General features: G+C 42.1%; 1 long non-coding RNA gene across 3 annotated transcripts in view; it reads left to right on the forward strand.

Annotated features, from left to right (window-relative positions):
* The window catches only part of LOC123800227 (uncharacterized), a 370,362-nt gene that overhangs the window by 332,576 nt on the left and 17,034 nt on the right, over positions 1 to 20,752 (forward strand). For all 3 annotated transcript variants that reach the window (XR_006781863.2, XR_015724495.1, XR_006781864.2), the window contains one exon: positions 1,556 to 1,669. This is a non-coding gene — a long non-coding RNA (uncharacterized LOC123800227). The remainder of the gene's footprint in view (positions 1 to 1,555; positions 1,670 to 20,752) is intronic.

Consider the following 20,752-nt stretch of genomic DNA (forward strand, 5'->3'; position numbering starts at 1 on the left):
CCCAGCCTGTGGGCTCTGGGCTCCTGGCAGGCTGCAGTTTTGTAGAGGGTAGAAAGTTCACAATTGCGGGGAAAGAGCCTGTGTGATAGGGGTCATGCAAGTGTGTCCAAGGTCATCTAGGAAAGTGGTTAAGGCTCTGGAGCCTGACAGACTCAAACCCTGACTGTGCCTTTTACTGGTTGTGTGGCCCTAAAATAAGGTATTTAATTAACGCCTGAATGCTTCTGGTTCGTCATCTGTCAAACGAGGGCAGTGGTAATACTACCACCCCTTAGAGTGGTCATCTTAAATGAGTTAATATACGTGAGCTAGTGTTGCTCACGCAGTTAAAATGCAAGACATTTGAGCTATGATTATTAGACAGACATATTTGTGGCTGCGGTCATGATAAATTAAAAACATATGCATTTAAATGTGACTTCAATATATATGGTTTCAATGGATGGAAATCAAATGTAGAATTATCATCATAAAATGATTCTTATTATCAGAAAGAGATGGAAGGAATAAAGAGGTGGTGCTGAGTTATTTCAAAATAGGGAAGAAAATACAACTGGCGCACAGGGCCAGTGTCTCCTGGTGGGCACAGGAGACGGAGAGGTGGGGACCTGTGATACTTTCGGGAACTCATAAAAATGTTCTAAATTCTTTTAAAAGTAGAAATAATGTTTTCATATGTAATTGCTAATATTAAATATACATTGATCTTTAGTGGGTATACATTTAAAATATAATTTTTTATATTTTTATGTGGGAAGTTGGCCAACGAAGACAAATGTATCCGGGCCCACGGATGTCCTGTTGCGGCCCGAGTGCAAGTGCTTCTGTTACATTTGTTCACGTGCTTTTCTGTGTCCCCTGCTGAATGGGGAGGTCTTAGGAGCAGAGACTGCATCTTTTTTGCCTTTGTACACACAAAGCCTCTCATGGTGGCTGGCACCTGACAGGCAGCCAATAAATATTTGATGAAAGAAATGATGAGCATTTTGGGTGACGTGCAACAAGCCTGGTGCCCTGGAAAGAAGGGGGTTGTTCAGTGTCTTAGCCAGTCCATCTCAGTGCAGCCTAGAAGTGCCTTTAAAATGGCATTCTATGTAATGTGGATGAAAACCCAAAAGGAGGGGTATCTGGGTGGCTCAGTCAGTTAAACGTCTGCCTTCAACTCAGGTCATGATCCCAGGGTCCTGGGATCAAGTCCTGCATTGGGCTCCCTGCTCAGCGGGGAGCCTGCTTCTGCCTCTTCCCTCTGCTCATGCTCTCTCTCTCCCTTTCTCAAATAAATAAATCCTTGAAAAAAAAAATAAAAGAAAACCCAAAGGACAGAAAAGTCACCGAGCAGAGCGAAAGAGAGACATGTACTCCTTTTTCTCTGGATTTGACTTGAGAGCAGACTTTACATGAAAGACTGACCATTGAGCTCCACCTGGGGCCCAGCTTCTGGGAAGGGAGCCCCCACACGTGGGCCCTAGCGGAGTGGGGCTCTTCGCAGCAGAAGGGGGAATGGACCTATGGAGATGTGAACCCAAACAAGTAACACCCTCCCCTCCTCCCTTAGGGCTCTTCTGGGTCTTCTGCTGCCTGAGGCCAGGAAAGGAAGAGGCCCCTGGTAGAATAGCAGCGCCCTGGGGAAGCCAAGGTCTTGGCAGCTAAGAAGCGGATACAGTGGGAGGTAAGTGGAATTGCGGAGGTTGTGCCCAGAACGCACTGGGAGCTGGATCTGCTTCATGGAATACCGGGGACGTGGTTGGGCTCAGGACTGGGGAGAAGGTAAGTGTAGTCTTAGGAAAAAGGGAAATACTGTTACTTTGGATTTTTAAGTGAATCAAAAATCTCCTTTTGCTTCATTTCTTGTATTCAAAAATACTTCAGATATACTGTGAACTATTCACAATAGGAAATATACAGAAATTAAAATAAGTAACAACATGGATGATTCTTAGCAATAAAATATTCAGCAGTTTTTCATATGGGAAAGTTTAAACATACAGAAACAGAAAGAATACTGCGATTTCCTCCATGTCCCTACCACCCAGCTCCCATTGTAGGCAGTCTTGCTTCATCTGTATGTCTTACCTCCTTCCCCCTCCCTTCTTATTTTGAAGAAAAGCTCAGACATCATAGAAAACCATTTTTATAATGTTAAAAATAACGAGAATTTAAAAAACATTTTCATGAATACATGGATGCAGTAAAACCCTATAAAAAGAAATTCAAAGCAATGAAAAGCGCAGCTCGTGGGGCGGTGGTTACTGTACTGCACGTAGGCGGGGGTGGGTTACGTGTAGATTAGTGTCTGGGACCTTGTTTTCAGTGGTCAGTTCTGGGTACTTAACTCGTTACCTCGTTAAAAAGAGCTGATTAAAGGGACACCTGGGTGGCTCAGTCAGTTAAGCGTCTGTCTTTAGTTCAGGTCATGATCCCAGGGTCCTGGGATCAGCCTGAGTGGGCTCCCTGCTCAGTGGGGAGTCTCCTTCTCCCTCTGCCCCTCCCCCTGCTCTCTCTCTCAAATAAATACATAAAACATTTAAAAAAATAAGTGATTAAAGAACGAGACGTAGAAGGAGACCATGCGGAACGGATACGAGAGGGTACGTGAACCGAGGATTCACGTTCACACAGTGCTGTGCACGGAAGCCCCATGGGTCCTCTTCACTCTCTGAGCCAATGATGTCATCATCTTCCTTTTCAAAGGTGACTAGAGTGTGTGGCAGGAGAGGACTTGGAATCCAGCTTATTGGAAGGCCGGGTTACGTGGGTAGAGCTCTGTGTCGGCAAGCGTGTCCATGTCCTATTTTGCTATAACCCATTTCACTTTGCCATGTTCCTGCCTGAACTGTGGGATCCAGAACCACAACTTGCTAGAAGAGGCTGCAGCATGACTGCATCCTACACAGGAAAGGCTCATTCACTGCAGCCAAATGTACTGTGGGGGTTCCAAGAAGATGCCTGTGAGGCAAGGTTTATTTCTGGCAGGCAGGAGAGGTTCCAGAGCAAGGGGGAAGACTGGGAGGAAGAAAGAAGTAAGAGAGAGGGGGGAAAGGTGAAAGAGAAAGACAGAAAAGGAATGAATCAGGGGACGGTTTGTTCATAGCTATTTACAGTGTATATTTTCTCAATCCAAGATGTATTTAAATGGATGAATTGGAGGAACTGTTCCACTTTCAGCCTATGTCCTCCCTTGAGTTTTGAATTTTGATCGCCTGGGTGGCTCAGTCGGTTAAACATCTGTCTTTGGCTCAGGTCATGGTCCCAGGGTCCTGGGATCAAGTCCAATGTCCGGCTACCTGCTCAGCAGGGAGTCTGTTTCTCCCTCTGCCTCTGTCCCTCTCCCCTCTGCTTGTGCTTGCTCTCTCTCAAATTAAAAAAAAACTGTTAAAAAATAATCACTTTTAATATAATTATGGTAGATGGAATTGATTGATTTAATTAACTCCCATATATTGAGCAGAGGGGTGGGGGCAGAGTGTAGTCCATTGAGACACCCTCTTTTTAATCCTGGCTCCGACCTATTGAGCAGTTCATGTAAGCTCTCTGGTCCTCAGTTTCTACATCTGTAAAAACAAGGAGGTTGGACTAGAAGATGTCCAGGGTCCATTTCAGATGTAACATTTTATAATAAAAGAAATTTTTGTATGGTTAAGTGACTTGAACCAGACCATGAATTGCATAGAAATGAGTATTTCACAGGGATTTAAAAAAAAACGGTAAATTTGGTTTCCAACTCCCCAGATTAATGTTAAATTTCTATATATGAAGTTGCTTAGGTCACGAATTCTCGTGTTTTTCTGTATTTCCTATGACCTGCATAACTTCAGAGAAAACGAGGGCTACAAAATCTTCTCCACAAAAGACCATATTAAATGGAGCAAAACTTCCCTTGAATAAGACAGAGTTCTCTGAATGGGAACAGTCACTAAGTCAGCCTCCGATTCTAGATTCTGTATTCAGCAACAAAGTCACAGGTAGAAAATGGCTCTCTGATTTTGAGAACCACAGGATGCGGAACACCGGCCCTGAAACAAACACACACACACACACACACACACAATGGAAGGAAGCATCTTTTTGCCGTCTGTGCATTCTCATTTGGGGTCCAGAATCATGGCTTTTCTTCTTAGATGGGAACAAGTGACAAGGCCCAAGGTGCTGATGCGGAGCCCCTTTGTGCCCAAGGGAGAGATGCTGAGACAGGAGGGCAGGCTCTACCATCTGAGCTCCTGGGGGTAGGGAGTCATGGGGTAGAGAGGGGGGGACTGGAATCAGGATTAACATATCACAGGAAGTAAATAAAAAGCCCCGAATCAGACCCGAATATAAATTGTTTTTAAAATATGAAGATCGAATCAGTGGGGGGAAAATATTATTTACTAAATAATGCTGGGATAACTTTGTTCAGTTGAGAAACCCCAAATTGAAACTTTAGCTCACATTATACACTTGTAAATACATTCCATGTGGGCTAAAAAATAAATATAAAAGTAAAAGTATGATCCATGTAGAAAAAAAATGTATGACTTTAGATCGTGAAGTCTTTCCCAAGGCAGAAGCTATGAAGAAATAAGCAGATAAGTTTGACAATATAAAGATTTTATATTTCTGTAGGTGCTAAAGAATAAACATTAAAGGCAGAGGACAAACTGGAAAACATATTTGCAAAATATGTGATGGATAAAGATTCAACATCTCCCTTACAGCAAGATTTCTTATTAGTCAATTCAGAAAAGATAAACCCTCAAAACCAGAAATTGACATGGGCGATAGGAAAGCAAGAACTACAAAAGAGCCCCAGGAATAGTCAAAGTAGGATAAGTTAAAACAACAAGATACTATTTTGCTCATAAATCAAAGAGTTAAAAGACTGATAATACCCTTGGTAGCGGTGTGGTGAAATTAGCACTCTAAGATTAGATTTACTCCTGGCTCTGGCTTTAGTATAAAATCTTAGGATAGACATTTAAGCTTTCTGAGCTTCAATTTTCTCATCTATAAAATGGAGCACATAATAGTCTCACAGGGTTAGGGTGAAGATTAGATGAGATAATGAATTTTAAAAGAACTTTGTAAATTCAAAAGTAGTATATACACAGGTATATACAAGTATAATTATTGGGCCCTATAAGCCAAGTGGATCTGTGCTATACCTCAAAGAACAAAAGGCAAAGGAGGGGTTAAGTAGACTTGCTTCTTCATACCATCTTTAAGATACTACACTACTCAAGTAAGTTCCTTGAAAGAGCCGTGTGGCATTATAGATTCAGTAAACTACAATTTAGAGGTTGTGCTAACAAGGACTGAGATACTTGGGTGTTGCTATAAGAGCAGCAGATACCATGAGGACCCTAAAAAAGGTGTTGGCAGGAATGGATGCCTGAAACTACCATTCCCTGGTGGCAGCCATGACAAGAGGTGGTGATGGAAGCCACTTCCAGTGACAGAAGCTTCCCCAGTGGAGCATGTGCTGAGAGTCCCTGGGATGGGACTGTGTCCAAGGAGAGGTATCACTAAGGACAACCTCAGTGAGCAGGAATTACCCACAGAGCTGCCACTGAAAATCACAGGTCGAGATGGCCCTGGGGAGATCCTGAGGGAGGTGGAGACCACCGTTTTTATTGTGTGTCGTGTTTAAAATGTGCGGGTTTTAGAACCAGACTTCTTGGGTTCAAATCCTGACTCCCAATTGTGTGACTCTGTGGAAAGTCTCTGTGCATTAGTTTTCTCATTTGTTTAGTGTAGATAATAATTACATTTAACTCCTATGGTTATTGTGGGAATATATGAGTCAATACACATAGAGCATTTAAAGATTTCTGAAACATAATAAATACCTACTCATGTTAAGTATTACTATTATTGTTGTGGTTATTGGGAACACCACTACTACTACCACCACAATCAACTAACTGAGGGCTTCAGAGGGAGGGGGGTGGGGGTTGGGATAGGCCGGTGATGGGTAGTAAGGAGGGCACGTATTACATGGTGCACTGGGTGTTATACGCAAATAATGAATCATGGAACACTACATCAGAAACTGAGGATGTACTGTATGGTGACTAACATAACATAATAAAAAATTATTATAATAAAATAAAATAAAATAAAAAGAGAGTAACAGCTTCTCACTAGAAAACCTGGCATCATCAGAGCCTTAAAAATTCTGGGTAGCATCACCATGCAAGCCCTGGAGCCCCTCTAATTCCCCCCCCCCAAAAGAAGTCTGATAGAGAGTTCCAATCATAACAGGTTATTTCCCCTGCTACATAAAGAAGTCTTCATTTATCATTTGGCTCCGCCCCCTTTTTTCCATGCAAAGAAAGGAAGTACACACTAGGGTAACTTACAGCATTCACAAAGATGCAGCTCCTTCTCACCCCCACCAGAGACCCTCCTGGGTTCACAGCCTCAAATTCATGCTCCAAATAAGTGCCCCCCGTGGAAAGGGCATTACTGTGCTCTGGCAAGAGAGAGGCCAAGTATAACTTTTTGCTTTCTGTATTCAACAGGAAGTTCAAATATCCCAACCATGAAAATTTCCTAAAGAATTTCCCATGATATTTTTGGAATGTCCAATGTGGAGGTGTTTGATTAAAAAATGAATGAGAGCAGGTCAAACTCCACTTCCCAAATTACTCTGCCCTTCCCCTCTGGGTCAAAGTGTGCTTTGTGCCCCGGTGTTAGTGGTGCTAGAAGCAAAACATTTTCCCTGTATAATTTGGAAAATAAAAAGATTTGAGAAACTAATTTTTAAGTGCAGCATTTAGGGGGGGTGCTCTTCCCAGTGACACATGCAGAATGGGCCTACAGTTAGGCGTGTCTGATCCCCACCGCCCCAAGACTAGTGCTGTTTGCCATTCAGAAGAATGCCCACTAGAAGATGTCTCTCTTTAAGGCATGTCACCGGAATAACACTTAATTATTCATATCATAAGAAAGAGAGCGTATTCATTTTGAGTAATGCTTCTTGTGGAAGGAGCAGAGGTTCAAGAAATGCTTTGGGTCATGCCCCTGCCGTCAGATACACAAGGTACCACCATCTCTATAAATGGAATGATTGGGTTTCAAGAGGCTAAGTGGTTTGCTGAAGATCACTCACCCAGATTATTATTCATGGGAGGGAACAAAGGAGAAAGTTCAAAAAGAACCGTTTGCCTTATATACCATCCATGCTGTCTTTTTTTTTTCCAGAGAGAATAAGGGGCCACAGCCATCAATGGCTATAGAAAATCCACCAAATACTCGAACTATATGAACTGTAAAAGAGGCAGCCAGAGAGAAGGAGAGTAGATAAGAAACAAAATGCCTGAGTTCTCAAAATGGACAGAACAAATCAAATCCTAGATTTTGAATAGGCATAGCCCCCAGAAGATGGCTGTTCTACCTGTGTTGTCAGAGATGAGTTGATAGAAGAGAGTAATGAGAGGTGATAATGCAATCCAGCTTTGTTGACTTCTTTGAGGAGCAACTTGACTTTCCTGTCCTATTTAATTATAGCTACTCTGATTGAGCAAACGGAACTCTGTTCCTTCTTGGGTTTCTTGATGCTGACAACATGTTCTTCTTTCCCTGTGTAGTAGAAAGAACATCCTTTGGAGTAATATATGATACTGGCTTAGCCAACTGACTGTGAAAACATACTTGCTCATCTATAAAATGGGAACGACAATGGTAGTAGTGATTTCGGATGGCTGTTGTAAGAACTAAATGCAATAATATTTGTGAAGCAGTCAGCATTGTGTCTAGCACATGTTTCTTCCCTAACAAAGGTGAATTCCCTATTTTTTTGTGGGAAGTAGAAACAGGGGCAAAAACTAGCTGGCATCATATCCTGTCAGCCTTTTCCCCCTTCCTTCTTCTCTGACTTGAACTTGTAGTAGTAGAGGGCTCGGGCTTAGTGATTTCCACTCCTCTGATATTTTTTTTCCCCTTGGCACCTGAAGTGTGAAATATCAGAGAAACTAACAAAATAAATTTTTTAATTTACCAGCCTTTTGACCCTGTGTAAAACCATGTTCAGATAAGACAGCTTCACCCAACCACTGATTACATAGCCTCAGTGTCATATATTTATAAGGAATGAAACACAATTGCTGTAGATTAAACCTGGATATTATATCAAAATGTATTAGCAAGCCAAGAGTTCAAGTTATGATGTTAATGTGACTAAACCCAAAGTAAAGAAAACAGAGTAGACTCTAGAGTAGGAATAAAATTGGAAGGTCCCATTTAATGTCAACACCTCTGAGGTGCTGGGGCTGGGGGATAGTCTGTTGATATTGGCAGAGTATACCATGTGTCAGGAGCACATTTCCCTCTGTAATATAACTTCAACCATCTGATCCTCATTGTTTTAAGTGAAGAAGTTCAACAGATCAGCCAACTTTGAGAGGAGACATATAAGAAAACTGCATTTATATTACCTGAAGGAAGGGAGGAGTAGGACTAGATTAGCTGGAAGCCCACCAACCACAGAGGAAGGGCAGACAGGCCAATCCTATAAAGCTTCACTTGGACCATGGAGCTCAGAAGTAGGAGCTGTTTCAGTGAGAGAGGTGGGTAAAAAAACCCAGATTTACCTATCGAGGGAAAACTCTTCAGAACATGGTATTTGTATTAGTTGGGTTTCTTAGTTGGAAACAGTAAGCTTTGGTTAGCTTACTCAAAAAAATAATTTCTTGAAGAGATATTTAATTGCTTCAGAAAAACCTTGAAGAAGGAGAACCAGAAATCTAAGGAGGCTAGGGTGACAGCCAAAACCACGTCACAGGCATTTTCTGGTGAGAATGGTGTATTCGTTTGTTAAGGCTGGTGTAACCGAGTACCACAGACCAGGAGGCTTACACAACAGAATTTTACTGTCTCACACATTCTGGAGGTTAGAAGGCCATCGAGGTGTTGGTTCCTTCCAAGGGCTGTGAGGGAAGGGTCTGTGCTTGGCCTCTCTCTTTGGCTTACCAATGACCATCTTCATATTCACATGGCAGTCTCCCTGTATATATCTTCATATTATCTTACCTTCTATGCATGCCTCTGTGTCTAAATTTCCCCTTTTTATAAGGACACCAGTCGTGTTGGATTAGTGCCCACCCTAATGACCTCGGTGTAACTTGATTACCTCTCTAAAGACCCTATGTCCAAACCAGGTCACATTCTGAGATACTTGGGGTTAAGTACTCAACATGAGAATTTGGAAGAACACAATTCAACCTGTAACAGATAGCTCCACTGGATACTAGTTATAGGACACTGTTTCCTACTGGTGCTGTTACGTTTGCTATGTTGGTAAATAAGGAAGAATGCGCCATTGTCCCAGGCAGGAGCATCTTACTGGCTGGGCTTAGTCACATGCACATACTACCCCTGCCATTGAGCAGAAGGAGAGCTAGAATATGGCCTTTTCGGTTTCTAGCTGGAAGGCAGGTTCTGCTTTCTACCAAGACTCATGCTGCAGGGATATCCCAAATGTAGGAAGGAAGTTCAGTGGCTGAGCATTTCAAAACCTGACAAGTAGCCACATCAGTGCTATTTATTTATCCCAAGACCCTGGGATCATACCCTGGGCTGAAGGCAGACGCTAAATGACTGAGCCACCGAGGCGCCCCACACATCAGTGCTTTTTAAACCAACCAGTGTCTTCAAGTAGGCATATTAGTCTTTGGAAAGACGCTCTGAATAACATTTAAGTAGAGGGTCCAGAACCAAGCCAGACAAAGAAGGAACTCTGATGATTATTGGCAAAATATGTAAATTGTAGTCCAAGTCGACTTCTGATTCACATTGAGAGAGGTGAGAAAATGTGGAACCCTTCTGCTCAAAATCATTAATATCCATTTTCACACTTACCAATGGAAGTGACAAACACCCAGGCCCACATATTCCTTGTCCTCTCTGACTTTGCCACCACCATTGACTGTGTTGATATAGGCAAGTGCTGAGATGTGGAGAGCAAATGCTCCTTTGGATTAGGAGAGATGCAGAGCTGGACAAGTGCTGCCGGAGCTGTTGGTCAGAGTCACTACTGGGTGATAGACATCGGTGTCAGGAGGGTCGGGGAGAAAAGGCAGTCCCTGTGTCTTCCCCTGGGAATACATAAGCATTGAAAGGAACGAGAGCCCAAGAATGAATAGCTACCACCATGGCAAAGTTCTTGGCTTCACACCCTTCATTACCATGTCTTCTGCAGGCCTCTTTAACCCACTTGCAGTTTCTTACTTATTGAGCACCTATGGGCTAGACAACTGTGCTAAGGAGTGGAGATGTTATGAAAATACTTGGTCTCTGCCCTGGGAAGATCCCAGCATAGAGGAAGAAACTGACATGCTTTAAATATCTACAAAGCAGTATTCTCGAAGCACGTATCAGTATGCAGAATTATGTATATTTTCATGCATTTACTTGTTCACTCTGTCCTCTCCCACTGCAGTGCGGTGGACTTGGTCACATTTACTGCTGCGTGTGCAGCACTCCAGCACATAGAGTCTAGAGAATGTTAGGGATTCAGTAGATATTCATGAATAATATTTATGATGGAAGCCTATTAAAGAGTGCTGAGGGAAATCAGGAAAGGCTTCCCAGAGGAGGAGGCTGAATGTCATCATGACTCATTCTCATTGTGGTGAATTGGTTGCATTACTAACAGTGGGTTTTTCATACTTCTAAATATTCATGCTCTTTGGCTCTGTGGTCTTGGCCATGTGACTTGTTTGGACAATGGGATACTAGCACACTTTATTCAAGCAGATACTTGAAATGTGGCTTCTGATCTTTCTCTTGGAGCCCTGCCACCACCAGAAACACAAGCCTAGACTAGCTTAGAAGATAAGAGACTGTAGGAAACAGATGACTTACCCCAGCTGAAGGTCGTCCTAGGCCAGCTAAGCCCAGCTGAATGGAAAGCCGATTGCAAATGTATGCATGAGCCTGGCCAGCTAACCCAAAAAAGAATGAGAATAGTAAATGGCTGTTTTAAGCCAATGGGCTTTGAGGTGTTTTGTTACGTGGCATTATTGTGGTAGTAGATAACCGATACACTTACCATCTCACTCAACAACAATTTGTGAAATAGTAATTTTTATTGCCATTTCAAATATAAGAAAGCTGAGGCTGAGAAATAGGAGTAAAGTAGAATTTCTCCTATGTGTTTGGACTTCAAGTCAAGTATTCCTTTCTTTATACCAGAGCTCCTTTATGTTTAGAAACATGACTCTGCTATATCATGGTAGCCAATGGGTTAATTATGTATGAATTAAGAAAGAGAGAGAAGGAAGGAGAAAAGGAGGGAAAGAAGAGAGGAGGAATGAAGAGAAGGAAGGGGGAAGGGAGAAATAGGTTTGACCCCCAAGGCGATGTTTGTACCACTAACCTAGCCACACAAATGATGCTCGGCACATTCTGAGTGATGTTTAATATAAACCAAAGCTAACTTAAAAAATGGATTAAAGAGAACTTTTTAAGGGTGAAAAGGAAAGCAAGAGTAGACAAGAAAGGACAGGGTAAGGGATGTATCTATTTCTGTGAGACAGACGAAATCACTCATCCCACTTTTGGCTATGTGGTCAGGGAAGGACTCTCTGAGGAGGCGGCAATCTGAGATTTGAATAACAAGAAAGGACCAGCCATGGGAGGATCAGAAAGAACAACCTTCAGAAGCAAGAGAACAGCTGTAGCTGAGGACCCAAGGCTAAAACAAGCTGGGCAAGTTCAAGGACTCAGAAGAAGGCTAGGGTAGCTTGAGTGAAGTGGGGGTGGCGGACAGATCTTATTCTACGTGATACATGACATATGCTTTGGAAAAGAGAGCTCTAGAGAATGGATTGTGGGAGAATAGATGATAGACAGGCAAACATGGAAACAGGGAGACCAAGTAAGCGTTACTGCAGTTGCCTCTCTGAGGGATGATGGTTGCTGGGCTTTGGCGATGGTGGTAAAGACCGCGAAAAGTGGATTGTTCTTGGAAGTAGTGTCAACCAGACCTGCCAGTGAACAGATATTGGGGAAAGGCATGAATCAAGAATGAATCCCAAGTTTTTGGCTTGAACAACTGGGTGGGTAGTGGTGCCATTTACCGCAATAGGGACAATCATAGGAAGAAAGGGGTTTTGTTTGGTTTTTCCCAGAGTAGGGGATTCATAGGAAAAAGAGAACAAAGAGAATAGGAACGAAGGGTTAAAATGACAGCTGCTGCATCGGGGAGAGACTGGGTCACCTCTACGCTATCACTCTGAAGCATCAGTACTCCGGCTGCATGCCCTAGTCTAATGTTTTAGCGTGTCTGAACAATCTAGGAAGGTTAGATTGTTATGGAATAAAAACAAACAATTGAAAAATTAAAATAGAACCACAGTGATGCTGGAGAGCAGCTTGGTAGGAAGTAGCAACAGCTGGAGACAAAGTATGCAGTTTGTTTTTCCTCCCCAAACTCAAGTTCAGTGCACACGCGAGGCCAGCACTACTCAGTGGTGAGTTCTTGGGTAACCACCTCTCTTTCCACACACCCCCTCTCCACCACAATGGAAAAAAAGAGACATTTGAGTTTGTTTTCTAGTACAGCTCGCACTTTTAGAGCAATTTCCATGATCGCTGACAACAGCTCAGTGAGGTGAGCAGAAAAGACACCATTGTTCCCAATTTTTAGATCAGGAATCTGAAGCAGAGGCAAGACCACATGGGTTAACAAGTGGCGGAGCGGACCCCTCCCGTTGCCTGGGCACAAGGCTTTCTCTCTCTTTCCGAAGGCTGAATCTGTGTTGCTGATGGCCAGCCCTCTCTGTTTTCCACATGTGTTCTTCCACTTTGGAATCCTCCTATTATGCCCCTATTATCGCTGCCCTCCTCTCCTTGCCTCCTTCTCTACCCAAATGGATTCCATGGTCCAGCCTTTCAGTCATGGTCTTGTACACTCAATAAAAGCCTATGAGAACACATCCTGTAGATGCAAATTCAGTAGACATCAGGCATCCACCCCCCATTTTTGTTTCACCAACCTAGGCATAGCAAGGCTCTCCATCGCATGCAGATGAATTTTGGGATCCTATGGAGAGTGTTAGGGCAGGGTTTTGCTCTGCCATCAACTCCTTTTTACTGTATTCTTCCATCACATTTGCTGACCAGCTGTCCATCTCCTCGGGTTCAGCACTCAGGCTGCTGGAAGCTGCTGTGGGAAATCACCAATGGGTCAGATTAATGCCAGAGTCTGCTTTTGCTGGGCCAGAGACACTGCTCTGAGATCCCGCTCCACCTCCAGTTTGTTTTTCTGTACCCCGTTTCAAGTCTCCTCTCTCTAAACCTCAGATCCCTTCCTCATTAGAAGGAGGTGACGTCCTACTTCACAGAGACAACAGAAGCTATCATGTGGAAATGACTTCATCTTCTGGCTATGAGATCTACGTGCATTCCTGAACCAGTATTCATCCTGTTCCCTTCTGTGTATAGTGAAGGAGGCGGTCCTTCTCTGTTCTAAGGCCTTTCCATACACTGTGTTCTGGATCCCATTTTCTTCTATCTTTTAGCATATGTATTTCTGACGTTTCTCCTCAAATTTCAAGTCTGTCAAAAACAAAAAAAAAGATGAAACACAGAACTTTCCTTAGACCCTCAGCTGGTACTCTAGTTATTATTTTGTCAGCTTCCACCCATTCATAGTAAACTTGTCCTCTTTGCGATCTTTTTAAATTCTTTTTCACTCTTTAACCTCTTATTGAATCTCAGTTCCTTCCTCATCCATCTATCCAAACCTGGTCCACTGACTAAGCTCACCAATGATCTCCAGGTTGTTAGGTTCAATGGACACTTGCTCATTGTCTCTGATCTCTCAAAGGTATAACACACAGACATTCCCTCCTCACCCACAGGAAACATCTTGGACTTGTACAGCACCGTTCCCACTAAGTTTCCTTTTAACTGGCTGACCGCACGTTTTGCATTCTGCTCTGCAGCTTCTTTTTCTTCTTTTACTCATCTTTTAATTTTTTTCTTGATACACTTCTTAGATGATCTTATCCATAAGATAAGATGTACTGATAACTGTGTACTGTGTACTGTACTGTGTACTGATAACTCCCAAAACTATACTGTTGCTAAGAACTTTCTACTGAGCTTCGGGCTCATATATCCATCTGCCTACTTGACATCTGCATGTATACATTTAATAGGCCTCAAAAGGAACGTGTGCAAACTTGAACTTGTGATCTTTCCTCTCAACACTTTACTCTTGACCCCACTAGCTGCTCCGTTGTGCCTGTGAAAGTTCTAGTTGTTACCATAATAAGTGCTGTCATTCTCATCTGCCTAGCATCCATTCCCCACTATGCTCCTAATAGTTCCTCAGATTTCTTCCCCCACCCTGGGTCTGTGTTTTTTGTTTGTTTGTGTGTTCGTTTAGCTCCAGGAGTGGTTATGTTACCCAGGACTAGGCTCAGTTCTAGGATATTTCCTGAAAATACTGAGATATTCTCTTCTGCTGGAGTTACTGCCCTCTGAGAACATAGACGAGGAACTTCCAGGTGCTGTCTTGCCACGCTGAGGACAAAAGTGAAGCCAAAGCAGTAGATAAACAATCAGAAAGAGACCGGCTCCTAAAGACGTCATCTGAACTCCTGGATCCAGCCGCGTCTGAAGCATCCAGTCTGCTCCCAGGACTTTCCCTGTACTTCAATCAATCCATTTCCTTTCAGGCATAAGCCAGTTTGGACTGGGCTGCAGTCACTGTGTAGAAACAGACCTATGACCATTAGCACCTCCCCTTCCTGCACCCCTCCCTTACCTCTCCCTATTGATCAGTCCTCAGGTGTTTTTCACTCCATTTTCTAATTAGCTGAATATCTGTGAAATCACTCTTCTGCAACCAATCCCACCCATCAGTCTAGGCCAGAGCATTATCTCTCAGTTGGACAGTCACAATGGCATTCTAACTGGTTCTTTGTATCTAGTCCTGTCACTTCAGTCTACTGCCCTCACAATGGTCAGTGTGCTCTCAGTAAAACCTAAGTCTGATTATCTTTCTTTTCTACTTGGAGCTCTTCATTGCTCCCTCCTGCCTGTATGATTAAGTGCAAAAATCATTTATGTGGTCTTTGGCCTCTGAATGGACTAGCCCCTGCCTAACTTTCCAGCTTGAGCTCAGCGCATTTTCCCCCCTTTTCCCCTCATCTCAGTGAGTCTGGACATGACCCCTAATCTCAGCACTTTCGCAAGTGCTGTCCCCAGCCCCTGGAACAGTCTTCCCCCCAACTCTGCTTAACAAACTGCAATTTAAATATCGTTCCTTGGGAGAAGGCTTCCCTAATATATTGTACCAGGCCCCTTTCTTCCCTGAGCCATGTTTCATGCCCCAACCCCTCGTATTCTATACTTCGCCTTCTCAGCATTTGTATGCGTCATCATTTAATTAAGCCTTTAATGTTAATGATCCACATGCAGTCTCACTCCCCCACTAAACTATAATAAGCTTCTTGAGGATAAGGGCCAGGCCTATTTTGTTTACAACTATAGCTTATCACAGGGCCTGACATCCTTTCGTCTGATTTCCTGTTATGGGAGTGGGGGGATGGGATGGGAGAAGAGAGAGAAATTAGAGAAAAATAGAGATGTTTGATTGGGTTTACAGATTTCATTTGAAGCGAAAAACTTCAGTTGAAGCAGTTGACCACCATTATTCTTTCTTTCTTTTTTTAAAAAGGTCTTATTTTTTTATTTAGGTAATCTCTACACCCAATGTGGGGCTTGAACCCAGGACCCTGAAATCAAGAGTCATGCACTCCACTGACTGAGCCAGCCAGGTGCCCCATTTGTTACACCATGAAAGCAGTATCTCTTGCAGGGGAAGATAATACAGAGAGTGGGGCAATTTCCTAAAAATCTGGTTTATGTAAAGAATAAAATCTGAGAGAGAAAAGGAAGGAAAAACACACAAAACCTCATCCTGCCCTGTTTTTTTCAACAAGGAGTTTAATGAAGAAAAAATAACAAGAGGGAAGAAATCATGCTAGAGTAAAGATTTTTAAGGGACATAATAACTAGGAACAATGTAGGATCCCAGGTTTGAGTTCTGTTTGGATAAACCAACTGTAAAGGACATTTTGTGGACAAGCAGGGAAATTTAAATACAGGCTGAGCTTTAGATAAGAAGATGAATTGGCAAGGAAAAATTTCTTTAAAGAAAGCAGTTTACAAACTATGTGGTCTCCTTTTGGCAAAAATATGTATATGTATATTTATATGTGTGTAGATTCTAGATTCTTCAACTGGCCTAATAATTAAAATGGCATAAGACAGATTCATAGGAAAGCACACATTTAATCTCGTATGTACAGGAGCCTCACATAGACATGAGATGGTCAAAGGCAGCCAGGCAGTGAAGGTTTTTATGCCATCATGAGCTAAGAAAAAGGGTGTAGGGATCTAGGGCTTCAAAAGGAAGAAAATGATTCATAGGACGATGGGAAGAGCATATGTTTGGTAAACAGATGTTTGTCATGCAGTACAGAGAAGTGTTTCTGATGTAAGACAGAGTTATCTCCGGTAGTAGCTTTCTTCCTGGTATGGGCTCCCTATCTAAATTTTTTTAGGCAGTTAAGGGGGAGGTAAAAAGCTCTTCTTGAGTGTGTTAGGTCTTGATTGCCTTCGGTTGAGATAAGCCACACGCCAAAGTGGTACATTCTGGTTCAACCTCCCTGAACCCCAGCAACGCGTAGAAAAAGCTTTCGGGATATATGCACAGGTGTGCTAACAGTGGTGATCAATGGGTGTTAGGAATCGGGTGCTATCATTTTCTAATTTTTCTTTATCTGAATTCATAACTTTCTATAAGGCACAGATGCTGCTCGTAAAATAATAAAAATTGAAATGTGAATTAATTTAAGAAATTTATAAAATAAGCTTAAACAGACTCAGATTTTTACTGAAAGCTGTCCAGGACATTTTTTCTGTGTCCTCCGCCTTAGCAATGAATAGTGTGTCCCAACTTCTGAGTAGGTCTCAGCATGAAAGATTAAGATTTTTAGCAGTCCTTGAACTGAAAGTGAATCAATCGGATATTGAGCATGCATACATTTTCTGCTGGCAATGTCAGTAAACGACCTCCCCATCAGTAGCAGGAAAGGTTGCAAGAAAGCAGCCGTACAATGAGGTGCTCGTATAATTACCAAGCAACGTTGAAGCGGCCATTTCCTGCTCTAATGGAAAAATCCACAGTTCCTCAATTCCTTAGAGTAGTAAGTACATAGAAAATTTAGAAAATGCTGAGTTCCAATGCTATCTGGTAAGGGGAGGGAAGAGCATTTTGGAGACATCTGTGAAGGACTGGAAAGGTCACTACTAGACACCAGTGAACTGAGAATCAAGAGGCTTGTATTCAAGCCCCAGCCTTACTCCCAAGGGAGTGGGAAAGTTCACAGCCATGGCAGTCCTCATATTTCTTATCTGTGAAGTGAGATCTAGACAAAATCTAAAATTTTAATTGATTCACAATTTATTGTGGCTTATTAGATAACAAAATATAATTGTTGGACACTAAGTTGCCACATTAAATATACCAAGGGAATTTTGCAAACATCCCCTTTAATGAATTCTCACAGCTCGGAGCAAGTTGCCTGTAGAGGGCACTAGTCTGTTAATAACATCTTTTTTTTTTTTTTTTTTAATCAGTTTGACTCAGGAGCAGGAAGGGACCTGCTCCATATCATATATCCAATTCTTCTTTCTTACAGAGGAAGAAATTGAGGCCCAGAGATATCAGGTAATTTGCACAGAATAGGACAGCTAGCATTAGCCATAAATTCTGATTCATGCTAAAAAAAAAGAAAAGAAAAGAAAAGAAAAGAAAAGAAAAGAAAAGAAAAGAAAAGAAAAGAAAAGAAAAAAACCCACAACCTTTAGAGATCTAAAAATCGAATTGCATTAGTTGCCCATTTACTGAATCACCTTCCCTGAAAATAATAATGTCACCATCGCTGTAAAAAAAGGACACTATCCCAGAAACTCTTGAAGATACTTTTCTTGAAGCTTTTCATTCTAATGTCACTCCTCAATAACGTGGTTATCCAGTAAAATTCCCCTAGCCTATTGCCATTTTGTTGATAACCTTTGCTATTTTAATACTACTTTGCCAAATGTATATAGCCCTCAAACTGCATTGGGAGGGACAGGATGGTGTGTGAGGAATTTTCCCCCTCCCAGTCCCATCAATAGCAATGAATTGTCAACCAATGGGCTGCATCTATGTCATTCATTTGTTAGAACTGGACTTAATGCTGGTCAGACATTGTGGTTCCCTCAGATTGTTGTTCAGTTATTTCAGTCATCCTATGGTTAGATTGTATCTAACACTTTGCTAGATTGTCTATATTCTTTGCCAGCATTCCAGAAAACAGTTCATCTGGTCCAATACTGTACATGGACCCAGACTCTGTAAAACCATGATGAGGATGTTTTTGGTATCTTCGGTTTTTTCTGTTTGTTGTTGTTTTGAAAAATAGATATATAGAGGCATCATGCTCTAGTAGAGGAAACATCAACTTCGGAGCTCAGGAGACATAGGCTTAAATCCCACCTGCATTCATTTATCAGTGAGTTCTCACCAAGTTATGTTGACTCGATGGGTATTTCTCATCAAAGTATTTATCTTAAAGAGTGAGGATTAAATGAGAAAATTCTATGAAGTGCCTACATCGGCACCTGGCACAGTCCAAGTGAGTATCCCACTTGTAGACTATGACCTGTTTTCAGAACTAGGAGAGAACAAAGAGAAGAATTCTACAGTGTAATGGATTCAAGGTCATTGCTACTAAAGCAAGGTGTTGTCTTTAAAACACACCATGGAGAATAGATGAGATGAATATTCTAGTGGACGAGTTTCAGAAAAGTAGCATTGAAACTAGCACCAAGCTAGTACCACGGTGCTCTTATTGTTCATCAACTTTCACAACAGTGACTTTACTAAACGACAGCCTAAGGCACTCCACCAATGTTCATGGTGATCAAAGAGCATGCTCAGTTAAGAATATGGGTGGAAGAACTTAGAACACTTAGCCACTCTCACTCTGTGATATTTCCAGGGTGCAGAGAGAGCATTTCATTTTTTAAGCAGTCTTTTCTTAGAGCTTAGGGGGAAGACAATGAGGGAGGTCCCCACAGTGTGATGGTTCACGCAGAGGTGCACAGCTGCTGTGGCATTGTTCATAGTTCTGCAGAGTGGGTTGACACCTACCAAGTGTATATTATGTTCAGAGCAACAGACATACATTATTTCATTCAAACTCCACCACAACCGGATGGAGAGATACTATTCTTAACTTCAGCAGATTGATGGAGAAATTGAGGTTTGACGAGAGTGGGTCGCTCACCCAGGTCATGCAGCTAGTAGTGTAGTGAAACCAGGGTGAAGCCTTGACAGTGACTCCAGAGTCCATGCCCTTCACCTCTGCTTCTGTAGTCTCCTACATATTGGCTCTTTCTGAATATGCTAATAGTTGGCAAAAAGGCAGGTAGCAGCCTGAAGGGGAAAAAAACAAGGAACTTAAAAATCCACCAAGAACCAAAACCATTTACATCCACACAGTCTATACTGACATGGCTTTACTATTCTAGGGTCTTCATCAGCATAAGTTTACTGTTCCAGAAAGCTATTGCCCGGGAAGATAATAGTTACAAATAACTTTATTGCTCATTCCAGGAGCTTCCCCAGAGACCCATCAACTCATTGATAGAAAACGTCACAGGACAATTTTACATCAATTTGAGCATTTTTAAAACCCTCACCTGAAAATCTTCACCTTGCTGAGTTCACTAATTCTAAAGATCGTATTACCACTCTCACCCAACCCTAACCAGACCTCCCCCACCCCCTCACTGAAAGACACGCATTGAAAAACCAGACTTCACAGTCTCAAAATGTTCTCAACATTGACCTCCCTAATCTAAGCCTTTATTAACACTGTCAAGGTAGTGTTCTCAGTTACTTGTAAAGCAATGGTTCTCAACTGGGTCCGATTTTCCCTCCCGGGCAACACTAAGCAATGTCATAAGACATTTTTGATTGTCATGAATGGGGGTGCTACTGGCATGTAGAGGGTCTAGGTCAAGATTGCTGTGAAACATCTTACAATGTACAGGACAGTCCCCCTCCCCCAACAAAGAATTATCTAGTACCAATAGGTTATTCTGATAATATTTTGAGGAGCCAACATTTGCAACCACGAATTAGCAATATCTAAACGAGTTCTATAAAGAAGTTTCTCAAACTCTGAACCATTGGGTCTATGTTCTTATCCTCCATTGCCACTGATTTCTTGTGTCCCAACAGGTTAGTGAGCCCTAAATCCATGCTGCCCATCCTGAAGAAATTTCATCCTGAGAGTCTATATTATAAAATATACCTGCCTTTCTTTTTATGAGGTTTTCTATCTTCTACAGAAAGATCACCTCGTGGGTCATTTTTCTTTAATTTCTATGCTTTGTGTTCTGTACAAGCAGTTTGAATGGATGAATTTGAGAGCACGATTTTTTTCAGGAGATGTCCTTCTTAAGCCATCTTAATAACTACAGAGTTCCTGATGTTGTGAATGTGGCTTTCACAAACAGGAAGTATGGGCTCCTCGTAGCCAAATAGCACTAATTCAAAGTAATAGAGAATATGGAATACCACCTTTTGAAATTAGCACTTTGAATTTCACCTTTTCTTCTAGATAATTCCACTGGTAACAATGTTTCCTTGGAAGTCTGCTTGTGGGCTTATAAGACCAATTTGTGACCCCAAAATAGG

Source organism: Ursus americanus, chromosome 5 (assembly GCF_024610735.1).
Source record: "Ursus americanus isolate L20-20 chromosome 5, mUrsAme1.1.p, whole genome shotgun sequence".
NCBI lineage: Eukaryota > Metazoa > Chordata > Mammalia > Carnivora > Ursidae > Ursus > Ursus americanus.